We start from the raw sequence: 12,316 nt of genomic DNA on the forward strand, positions 1-12,316 counted from the left end.
ACACACACACACACACACACACACACACACACACACACACACACCTCCATAGCAATTTAACACTGAAAATATAGCCAAGTGCACTAAATTGATCTTGAACAAATTATTGTCCTGTAGTATAATGTAGCTGGTCTGCATTGAGGAATCTGCAAACATAAATAGCACATTGGATTCCAGAGTGCAAAACCTTTCTTTAGTAATATTTTAATCACCAATTTATTGGGGGTGGTTGTACTTGGGGTTGAGCCTAAGGCTTGACACATGCTAGACTAGTCCCCAGTCCAGTAATTTTTATATGTTAGAAATGATAATATTTTTCATGTAGTTGTTTTGAATAAAATATATTATTGAAGTTCAAGTCACTAGTTTTCTTTTTATATTTTCCCCCTTGAAATAGACTTCATTTTTAGAGCAGTTTTGGGTTGACAGCAAAATTGAAGAGAAATTCCAGATTTTCCGTATATCTACTTCTTTGCATCCCAGCCTCCCCACACCAACATTGCTGACAGTTATCACCCACAGTCCACAGTTTTAATAGATCATGCATTTGGGAGAGAGGAGACATAGGAGGAGTTGGAGACAGGAAGGGTGGCACTGATGGAGATGCTGTGTTCACATATTAAGTGGTCAAAAATAAAGAAAGAAAAGTGAAGTTTACTCTTGGCATTACATTTGCTCTGAGTTTTTTCGCTACTATATCACACAGATGGCTTCATTGGCTTCAAGAGTCTCTGTGTTCTGCCTAGTGTTTATTCCCTCCCTGTTGGCTTCTGGCAACCACTGATCTTCTTATCTATACTGCCTCCACAGCTTTGTCTTTTGACCATGTCCTATAGCTGGAATCATACACTCTGTATGATTTTCATATTGCTTGTTTTACACTTAGTAATGGATTAAAGCTTCCCTCAGATACTTTCATGAGTTAACAGCTCAACTATCTAATAAAAGGACCCCCTGTCTCTCTCTGTGTGTCTCTGTCCCTGTCTTATCTGTCTGTGTCTGTCTGTGTGTGTGTGTGTGTGTGTGTGTGTGTGTGTGTGTGTGTGTGTATGTGTGTGGTGCTGTGGCTAAAGTCCAGGTACTTGTGAATATCAGGCAAGCACTCTACCACCGAACTATATATATTCACAGTCCATTACTACCATTTTATTTATATTTTATAATTACATATAATGTTGACTATGCCTTCATATGCTATTTGGTGAGCTTCTTGTTCATGTCTTTTGGACATTTTCATATGAGGCTATTTGTTTTCTTATTGTTGAAGTATAATAATTCTTCGGATATTTTTGATATTCCCTTTATAAATTTGTCTCTTGATGTAACTGGAGCAATGACTTAATAGTTAACGGGACTGGATGATTTTGCAGAGGACCCAGGTTTGGTCCCCAGCACCCACATGGTGGCTCACAACCATCCATAGCACCACATTTTAGGATATCCAAGACTCTTTTATGACCTCCACAGGCACCAGACACACACATGGTGCATAGACATATATGTAGACAGAGCATCTGTACACATAAAATTAAACAAATAAAATTGAAAATAATACCTCTTTTGCAAATATTTTTTAGTAATCTGTGGTTTGCCCATTCATTCTTCTGGCAGTATCTTTTACAGGACAGAACTTTTTTTTAATTACCACTTATTAGTTGTACTTAGAAATGGGTTCCATTATGGCATTTTCACACATCAATAACTTATTTTGTTCTTACCATTAACCTTGTCCTTTTAGTAATACATATATGGTCATTTTAGGTAGATTTCCTTAGTTCTGATTAATTTTTGTAAATATTTTTGAGGGTCATTGGCACATTCTCTGGATTTATCTTCAAGTTACAAGACACAGTAAAGTTCCAATGTGTCACAGGAAGTCTGGGTTGTAAAGATTGGAAGTGACCTTAAAGGCTACTAAGTGCCCCTTGAAAGCCTCCCATTTTCCCTCTCCACCAGAACTGGGTGAGATTGTGGATGCCCTTCCTCCATGGCTGCAGCTCTTTGGTTTGCTGGCTTTTTGAAATGAGAATCTTCCTGTGTTGCCCAGGCTGGCCTTAAACTCCTTTTCTTGAACTGTCCTCTTGCCTTGGCCTTCTGCGTAGCTGCCCTCCAGGTGCTAGTCCCTGCCTTCTGCACCTTTGCTCAGCTCCCCAGCACCTCTGTGTTTCCCACACTGAGGGGAAATCCACTCCTTCCTTTCAACTTACGCTCCAGTGTTGGCTCCTCTGGAAAACTTTTTCACCTTGACTTTGACCTTGTCTTATAGGACTTCCCATAGTCTTCTTTATTGCAGCTGAACATTTACCCAACCACATTGTAAATGCAGTCCAGGATGCCTTCTTTTCTTGTCATTACCTTATCTTAATAGGTCTGTTTAATTCGTCTTCATGATGATATTATCTACACAAGTGAATGCATACTACAGTACTTTCCAACATTCTTTAGACTAGAACTGCAATGTTTCTTATAAAATAAGGACCACATTTTGAAAGCCAGGTATTTACCATTTACTCCAAAGATATTTTTGGCTAACTCTTTTGCAAAACACTATTCTTGTTACAGGGAATATGGTTTTTGCTATCTAAAGATGGTTTATCAGTTATTCTTTTCTGCCATTTAGTCTCTGAATCTCATTCAGTGGAGAAATTGCTACTATGTGGGTCTTGGTAGAAAGAGGCATTCATCTCCAACTAGGAACACCTAAAATGTCTGATCCACATTTTTTATGGTTCTTTATAGTGAGTACATTGACGCATGACCAGGATTCAATGGCTCAGACATACTTCTTCCACATTGGACCCAAGAGTACTGGTTCAAAGAAGCTGTGGGGACTCGGCTTTCCAGAGATATTCTTTGGTGTGTGTGTTTGTGTGTGTGTGTGTGCGCGTATAATGTTTGTCAGCAGAATCCTTTGTGGTATGTGGAATGATTTGGGGCATTGTTTAGAGCTAGGTTCTTAACACCTGCTGGTATTTCTATGAGCCACCTAGTGTTCCTCTGATAAATTTCCTTTCAGTGTAAGTCAGTCAGTATTGGTTTCTATTGCTGACAACTAAATATACTGACTGATGCAGGATAATAAGAAATAAATACACAAAAATGAAGTAACAATTCAACATCTTAGTATAGAAAGTGTCACAAAAGCAACAGATTCACTGCAAAATGAACCATGTGGGAAACATGCTATTATTGAACAGGCAATGGTCTCAGCTTGTTGCTGTAGTAACCAGAGAGGCTTTGTTAGGGAGGTGGCCTAGCCTCAGGCTTGGAGAGTGAACTTGATGTACACATGGAGCCACTGCTGGGAGGAACATGAAGGAACTGAACTGGGGGTATAGGATAATACAAGGCCCTGTGCAATAAGCAAACAAAGAAAAGGATATGTATCTATTAAAAACCCAAATAATCTATAGAAACTCTCAAAAATAGGAAAGGTTAATATATCATTGAAAGTAGACTTACTGGATTCAGCATATAAAAGTGAGGATGAGCAATTAAAATTTGAATTTTGGATAATGAATAATTGCTCAGTGTATGTATCAGATATATATCTTGAGATGTTTGTAATAGTTTATATAATTTAGAAATTTACAAATTTCTAATTTCTTTTATCCCATGTGTATCCTTATTTTCTGTCACAACCTCACCTGAAAGGAATTAGAAGAGTCTGGAATTAGCATGTAAGTTTTGCCAGTAGTAGCTTGGAGCTCAGTTTAAAGAAAGTCTGATATATGGAGTAAAAGATGATAAAAGTCTCGAACTTTCTCTCTTTGTCTGTATAGCACAGACTGGCCTTCACTTTGCCTGCAGCCTTGGTTTTTTTTTGATATAAAGTCTCACTATGTATCCCAGGCTAGCTAGAACTTGCCGTATAGTTCAAGCTGGTCCCAAACTCCTGATCCCTCTCCTAGCCGTCTGAGTGCTGGCATTCCAGGTGTATGTCATCATGCCTGTCTCCACTAGGCACTTAAATTTGTTTTTTTTAAAATTATATTTGTGTTTTAATTTCACACACCAGCCATGGGTTCCCCTGTCCTCTGCCCTTCTGTCCCCGCCCACGCCTTCCCCCCACCCTCTCCCCTCCATTCCCATGTCCTCCAGGGCCAAGACTCCCCTGGGGATTCATTTAAACTTGGTGGATTCAGTACAGGCAGGTCCAGTCCCCTCCTTCCAGGCTGAGCATGTGTCACTGTGTAAGCCCAAGGTTTCAAACAGCCAGCTCACGCACTAAGGACAGATCCTGGTCCCACAGCCTGGGTGCCTCCCAAACAGTTCAAGCTATTCAATTGGCTCATTATCCAGAGGGCCTGATCCAGCTGGGAGCTCCACAGCCTTTGGTTCATAATTCTTGTGCTTCCATTCATTTGCCTATTTGTCCCTGTGCTTTTCCAATCTTGGTCTCAACAAATTCACGCTATTACAGTCCCTCCTCTTTCTCGACAATTGGAGCTCCACCTGGGGCCTGGCTGAGGATCTCTGCATCCACTTCCATCAGTTATTGGTTGAGAGTTCCAGCATAACTGTTAGGGTGTTTGGCCATCTGATCACCAGACTAGGTCAGATCAGGTTTTCTCTTGACCATTGCCAGCAGTCTACAGAGGATGTATCATTGCAGATTTCTGGGGACCTCTCCAGCACTCTGCCTATTCCTGTTCTCATGTGGTCTTCATTTATCATGGTCTGTTATTCCTTGTTCTCCCTTTCTGTTCTTGATCCAGCTGGGATCTCCTGCTCCCCTTAGCTTTCTTTCCCTCAAACCTTGCCCTTCATTACTCCCACTGTGATCCAGGTTGTTCAGGTAGATCTCATCCATTCCTCTGTCATTGGGTGATCCCTGTGTCTTTCCTAGGGTCCCGCTTTCTAGATAGCCTCCCTGGAGTTGTATAGCAGTCCAGTCATCTTTGTTATACATCTAGCATCCTCCTATGAGTGAGTACATACCATGTTTGTCCTTCTGAGTCTGGGTTACCTCACTCAGGATGATTTTTTTCTAGATCCATCCATTTGCCTGCAAACCTCATGATGTCATTGTTTTTCTCTGCTGAGTAGTACTCCATTGTGTATATGTACCATATTTTCTTTATCCATTCTTCAGTTGAAGGGCATCTAGGTTGTTTCCAGGTTCTGGCTATTACAAACAATGCTGATATGAACATAGCTGAGCAAATGCCCTTGTGGTATGATTGAGCATTCCTTGGGTATATGCCCAAGAGTGCTACAGCTGGGTCTTGGGGGAGATAGATTCCCAATTTTCTAAGGAAGAACCATATTGATTTCCAAAGTGGCTGTACAAGCTTGCATTCCCACCAGCAGTGGAGGAGAGTTCTCCTTGCTCCACATCCTCTCCAGCATAAGCTGTCTTCTGTGTTTTTGATCTTAGCCACTCTGACAGGTGTAAGGTGGTATCTCAGAGTCGTTTTGATTTGCATTTCCCAGATAATTAGGGATGTTGAGCGATTCCTTAAATGTCTTTCAGCCATTTGAAATTCCTCTGTGGAGAACTCTCTGTTTACTTCTACAGCCCATTTCTTAATTGGACTGTTGGGCATTTTGATGTCTAATTTCTTGAGTTCTTTATATATTCTGGATATCAGCCCTCTGTCAGAGGTGGGGTTGGTGAAGACCTTTTCCCATTCTGTAGGCTGTCGCTTTGTCTTGTTGACTGTGTCCTTTGCTCTACAAAAGCTTCCCAGTTTCATCAGGTCCCATTGATTGTTTCTCTCAGTGTCGGTGCTACTGGTGTTATATTTAGAAAGTGATCTCTGGTGCCAATTCATTCAAGAATACTTCCTACTTTCTCTTCTATCAGGTTCAGAGTAACTGGATTTATGTTGAGGTCTTTGATCCACTTGGACTTAAGTTTTGTGCATGGTGACAGATATGGATCCATTTGCAGCCTTCTACACATTGACATCCAGTTATGCCAGCACCATTTGTTGAAGATGCTTTCTTTTTTCCATTTTACATTTTTGGCTTCTTTGTCAAAAATTATATGTTCATAGGTGTGTGGGTTAATGTCAGGGTCTTCAATTCGATTCCATTGGTCCACATGTTGGTTTTTATGCCAGTACCAAGCTGTTTTTATTATGGTAGCCTATAGTAGAGCTTGAGGTCGGGGATTATGATGCCTCCAGAGGTTGTTTTATTGTACAGGATTCTTTTGGCTATCCTGGGTTTTTTGTTTTTCCATATGAAGTTGAGTATTATTCTTTCCAGATCTGTGAAGAATTGTGTTGGTAGTTTGATGGGGATTGGATTGAATCTGTAAATTGCTTTTGGTAAGATCACCATTTTTACTATGTTAATCCTGTCTATCCATGAGCATGGGAGATCTTTCCATTTTCTGACATCTTCTTCAATTTCTTTTTTTCAGGGACTTAAAGTTCTTGTCATATAGGTCCTTCACATGCTTAGTTAGAGTAACCCCAAGGTATTTTATATCATTTTTGGCTATTGTAATGGGTGATGTATCTCTGATTTCCTTTTCAGCCTGTCTATTGTATATAGGAGGGCTACTGATTTTTCTGAGTTGATCTTGTATCCTGCTATGTTGCTGAAGGTTTTTATTAGCTGTATCAGTTCCTTGGTTGAATGTTTGGGGTCACTCATGTATACTATCATGTCATCTGCAAATAGGGAAAGCTTGACTTTTTCCTTTCCAATTTGTATCCCCTTAATCTCCTTATGTTGTCTTATAGCTCTGGCTAGAACTTCAAGTACTATATTGAATAAGTATGGGAAGAGAGGACAGCCTTGCCTTGTTCCTGATTTTAGTGGTATTGCTTTGAGTTTCTCTCAGTTTATTTTGATGTTGGTTGTTTGCTTGCTGTAGATTGCCTTTATTATGTTTAGGTATGTTCCCTGTATTCCTGATTGCTCAAAGACCTTTATGATGAAGTGTAGTTAGAGTTTTCCTGCCTGGCCCAGTCAGGACAAATCTCTCTTACCCGCCAGTCCCACAGTCGCTCAGACCCAACCAAGAAAGCACACAGAAACTTACATTGTTTAGAAACTGTATGGCCGTGGCAGGCTGCTTGTTATCTGCTTCTTTTATCTTAAATTAACCCATTTCTATTTATCTATTCTTTGCCACATGGCTTATGGTTTACCGGTGTCTTTACATATTGCTTTTCATGGCGGCAGCTGGCGGTGTCTCTCCAGCCTTCTACTTCCCAGAATTCTCTTCTCTCTTGTCCCGCCTATACTTCCTGCCTGGCCACTGGCCAATCAGAACTTTATTTACACAGAGCGATATCCACAGCAATGAAGGGGTGTTGGATTTTGTCAAATGCCTTTTCTGCATCTAGTGAGATGATGATGTGGTTTTTTTCTTTGGGTTTGTTTATATGGTGTATTACATTGACGGACTTTCCTATTTTGAACCACCCTTGCATCCCTGGGATGAAGCCTACTTGATCATGGTGGATAATTGTTTTGATGTGTTCTTGGAGTCTGTTTGCCAGTATCTTAATGAGTACTTTGCATCAATGTTCATGAGGGAGATCGGTCTGTAGTTCTCTTTCTTTGTTGCATCTCTGTTTGGTTTAGGAATCAGGGTAATTATAGCCTCATAGAAGGAGTTTGGTAATATTACTTCTGCTTCTATTGTGTGGAACAATTTAAGGAGTATTGATATTAAGTCTTCTTTGAAGATCTGGTAGAATTCTGCAGTGAAACCATCTGGTCCTGGGCTTTTTTTTTTTTTTTTTTTTGGTTGGGAGACTTTAAATGACTGATTCTATTTCCTTAGGGGTTATTGGACTATTTAAATGGTTTATCTGGTCTTGATTTAACTTAGGTATGTGGTACCTATCCAGAAAATTATCCATTTCTTTTAGATTTTCCAGTTTTGTGGAGTAGAGGGTTTTGAAGTTTGACCTGATGATTCTCTGGATTTCCTCATTGTCTGTTGTTATGTCCCCCTTTTCATTTCTGATTTTGATAATTTGGATGCTCTCTCTCTGTCTTTTGGTTAGTTTGGATAAGGGCTTGTCTATCTTCTTGATCTTCTCATAGAACCAACTCTTTGTTTCATTAATCCTTTGTATTGTTCTCTTTATTTCTATTTTATTGATTTCAGCTCTCAATTTGATAATTTCCTGGCATCTGTTCCTCCTGGGAGACTTTGTTTCTTCCTGTTCAAGGCCTTTCAGGTGTGCTGTGAAGTCACTAGCGTGAGATTTCTCCAGCTTCTTTATGTGGGCATTTAGTGCTATGAATTTCCCTCTTAGCACTGCTTTCATAGTGTCCCATAAGTTTGGGTATGTGGTGTATTCATTTACATTGATCTCTAGGAAGTCTTTAATTTCTTTCTTTATTTCTTCCTTAACCCATTGGTGATTCAGTTGAGCATTATTCAGTTTCCATGAGATTGTAGGATTTCTGTAGTTTTTTGTTGTTGTTGAAACCTTACTGTAAACCATGGTGGTCCGATAGAACACAGGAGGTCATTCCAATTGTTTTGTATCTGTTGAGATTTGCTTTGTGGCCAAATATGTGGTCGATTTTAGAGAAGGTTCCATGGGGTACTGAGAAGAAGTTATGTTCTTTTTTGTTCTGGTGTAATGTTCTGTAGATATCAATTAAGTCCATTTGAGCCATAACATCAGTTAAGACTCTGTTAAGTTATGTATCTGTTAAGTTTCAATTTGGCCGATCTGTTCAGAGGTGAAAGTGGGGTGTTGAAGTCTCCCACTATTAATGTGTGGGGTTTTATATGTGATTTAAGCTTTAGTAATGTTTCTTTTACATATGTGGGTACCCTTGTGTTTGGGGCATAAATGTTCAAAATTGAGACTTCATCTTGTTGGATCTGTCCTGCAATGAGTATGTAATGTCCTTCATCATCTCTTTTGATTGATTTTAGTTTGAAGTCTATTTTGCTGGATATTAGGATGGCTATACCTTCTTGCTTCTTAAGACCATTTGATTGGAAAGTCTTTTCCCAGCCTTTTATTCTTAGGAGGTGTCTGTCTTTGAATTTGAGGTGTGTTTCTTGTATGCAGCAGCAAGATGGGTCCTGTTTTCATATCCATTCTGTTAGTCTGTGTCTTTTTATAGGTGAATTAAGTACATTGATATTAAGGGATATTAATGACCAGTGATTGTTCCTTCCTGTTATTATTTTTATTTTTTGGTGGTAGTGTGTGTGTACTTCTCTTCTTTGGGGTTTACTGCTATGGTGTTATCTATTGTCTGTGTTTTCATGGGTGTATCTGCCTTTCTTAGGTTGGAATTTTCCTTCTAGTGCTTTCTGTATGGCTGGGGTTGTGGATAAGTATTTTTTAAATCTGGTTTTGTCTTGGAAGGTCTTGTTTACTAAATCTATGATGGTTGAAAGTTTTGCTGGGTATATTAGTCTAGGCTGGCATCCATGGTCTCTTAGTGTCTGCATTATATCTGTCCAGGTCCTTCTGGCTTTCAAAGTCTCCATTGAGAAATCGGGTGTTATTCTGATGGGTTTGCCTTTATAAGTCACTTGGCCTTTTTCCTTTTCTGCCCTTAATATTCTTTCTTTATTCTGTATGTTTAGTTGTTTAATTATTATGTGGCGAGGGTACTTTTTTGGGGGGTCTAGTCTCTTTGGTGTTCTATAGGCTTCTTTTATCTTCATAGGCATTTCCTTCTTTAAGTTGGGAAAGTTTTCTTCTATTATCTTGTTAAATATATTTTCTGTGCCTTTGAGTTGGTATTCTTCTCCTTCCTCTATCTCTGTTATTCGTAGGTTTGGTCTTTTCATGGTGTTCCAAATTTGTTGGACATTTTGGGTCATGACTTTGTTGGTTTTAGTGTTTTCTTTGTCTGATGAATCTATTTCTTCTACCATGTCTTCAACACCAGAGATCTTCTCTTCCATCTCTTGCATTCTGTTCGTTATACTTGCATCTGAATTTCCTGTTTGTTTACTCAGATTTTCTATTTCCAGCATTCCTTCTGCTAGTGTCTTCTTCATTTTTTCTATTTCCCTCTTCAGGTCTTGGACTTTTTCCCTTGCTTTTTCATGATTTTCTTTCAGGGACTTATTGTTTTCTTCTGCTTTAATTGTCCTTTCCTTTAGTTTTTTATAGCGTTCTTCCAATTTTTTGTTCGTCTGTTCCTCCACTTTATTTTTGATTTCTTCTATATAAGGCTCTAGCCTCTTCATGATGTTACTTACAAGGTTGTTTTCTTCTTCTTCTTCTCCTTCTTCTTCTTCTTCTTCTTCTTCTTCTTCTTCTTCTTCTTCTTCTTCTTCTTCTTCCATTCTGTGATGTTCAGGTCTAGCTGTTGGAGAAGGGCTAGGTTCTGGTGATGCTGTATTGCTCTTTATTTTGTTGTATGTACTTCTGTGTTGACATCTTCCCATTTCCTTGTGGATTTGTTCTTGGTCTTATCAGTGTACTTGGTCCAGACAGAGATGACAGATTTAGGGAGCCTCTCTCTGGTCCAGATGGGAGCTCTGGGCCAGATGGGAGCTCTGGGCCAGATGAGAGTGCTGGCTGGATGGGAGCTGGGGAACTGGACTCTGAGTCTCAGGAAGTCCCTGCGGTCTCCTTAGTTCTGGGACTGGACAGAAGCTCTGGTCCAGATGGGAGTTCCCGGGCGGATGGGAGCTGGGGGCTGGTCTCTGAGTCTCAGGAAGTGGCTGAGGTCTCGGGCAAATGTGAGTGGGGGCAGGGTGTGGAGACTGCAGGGTCTGCCTACAGTCTTGGAATAGGGGAGCTTTCCCGCAGGGCCTGAAGAATGGCCAGAAACTGGGGCCAAGTTAGGCAGGTCCTCCCAGGATGGCTGGTGCCCAGGTGTGGGACCTAGGCACTTAAATTTATGCTGCTTCGTTCCAACTTCTAAACAGTCCTGTGACACAGATATAATTAGCCTCTTCCTTTTAGGAATATGGAACAAAATGTAGATTCAGAAGTTGAATAACTTGTGTAGAGTCACTCAACTAGTGAAAAGCGGAAGCCAGTGTTATTCTAGGAGCCCTTCTTCAAAGCCTATGATCACTAGAAGAGAACTCACATGAAGGCCAAAAACTGACTTTGCTATGTACACTCTGAACTAGTCTTAATGCTGGATAGACCAAAACAAAACATTAGCCCTAAACAGAAAAATGATGTGTTTTGGTTTGATTTAGTTATAGAAAAGTTATTTGGCACATGAGATAGTATAGTATCAAATAGATAAGCAGTAAAGATGCAAAGGTAGGAAAATGGATGATAAGATTCTCCCAGGAATTTCTATGCGAGCTGCTGTGGGCCTGGTCTTGGATGGGAATTCCGAAACTGTAGGAAAGCGCAGAAAGTGACGAGAAATCTCAATGTTGATAAAGGAAAGCCTGAAGTGCTGATGGTGAGAGCAATGGCTTCATTTTTACATATTTTTGTAGGTTTTTATGGTCCAAATATGCTAATAAAATAACTGGAGCCCAGAGAAAGTCTGGGTTTTGTCTGTTGTTGGATGGAGACTGGGATATGTGAGTGACCATATCTTGACAGAGGATGGGAAAAAATGGAGAAGCAGGCTGACAGAGAAGAAAACAGTTGGAGGGTTAAACAGGCTGTTGAGGAACAGGAAAGTAGCCTGTGGTGCTGAGGGAAACAGGGGTGGGGTGGGGTGGGAGCGGGTAAGCTTTGTTTCCTGAGCAGACATTTGATGCCTCCCCACCACAGTCTTCTTGCTTCTTTGTTCTCACAGTCACCCAGGCCCCTGAGAAGCTTCTAGATATGGGATTAAGAAAGAACACTGGGACCTCAATGCTGGGTCCAGCATCTTTCGTTGATTGTTTCTGACTGAATATGACAGATATAGGAATATAAAAAAGATGTGTGTGATCAGCTGCTAGGGCTCTAACTTACCCATGTTTCCTTTCCCAAGCTTTAGAAAGGGATGTCTCCACACTCAAGCCCACACTGCCTGGATCCAATATCATCTGGGTCTCTCTCTTTTTGTGGTAGAAGCTTACATATCCTGAAGATCCTAATATTCTCCATGTCTTAGTTTATGGCAACAATGAATGGTTTATCTTCTCCAAGTCCTAACCCCAGATTACAGTTTCAGAAGGTAAAACTTTTGGAAAGTAAATGGATCCTGAAGATGGAATCTACATTAGGGAGATGAGTGCCCTATAAAAATAGTTGTGACACACAGGCCACTCCTGCCAGGGAAGCAGCTAGGCTAGCTGCAGATCTTTACCTCTCTCTCCATTTCTCCAAGCCCAAGCCCCCAGTCTCAGCCCCAGCTCTCTAGAAGACCTTCTGCTATGCCTTCTCTCTGCCCCCATTCTCAGAGGTATAACTAAGCAGATCTGGTGGAACACTCAGCTTTTCTTCCTCTTGTC

The sequence above is a fragment of the Onychomys torridus genome, chromosome X, assembly GCF_903995425.1.
Source record: "Onychomys torridus chromosome X, mOncTor1.1, whole genome shotgun sequence".
Taxonomy (NCBI): Eukaryota; Metazoa; Chordata; class Mammalia; order Rodentia; family Cricetidae; genus Onychomys; species Onychomys torridus.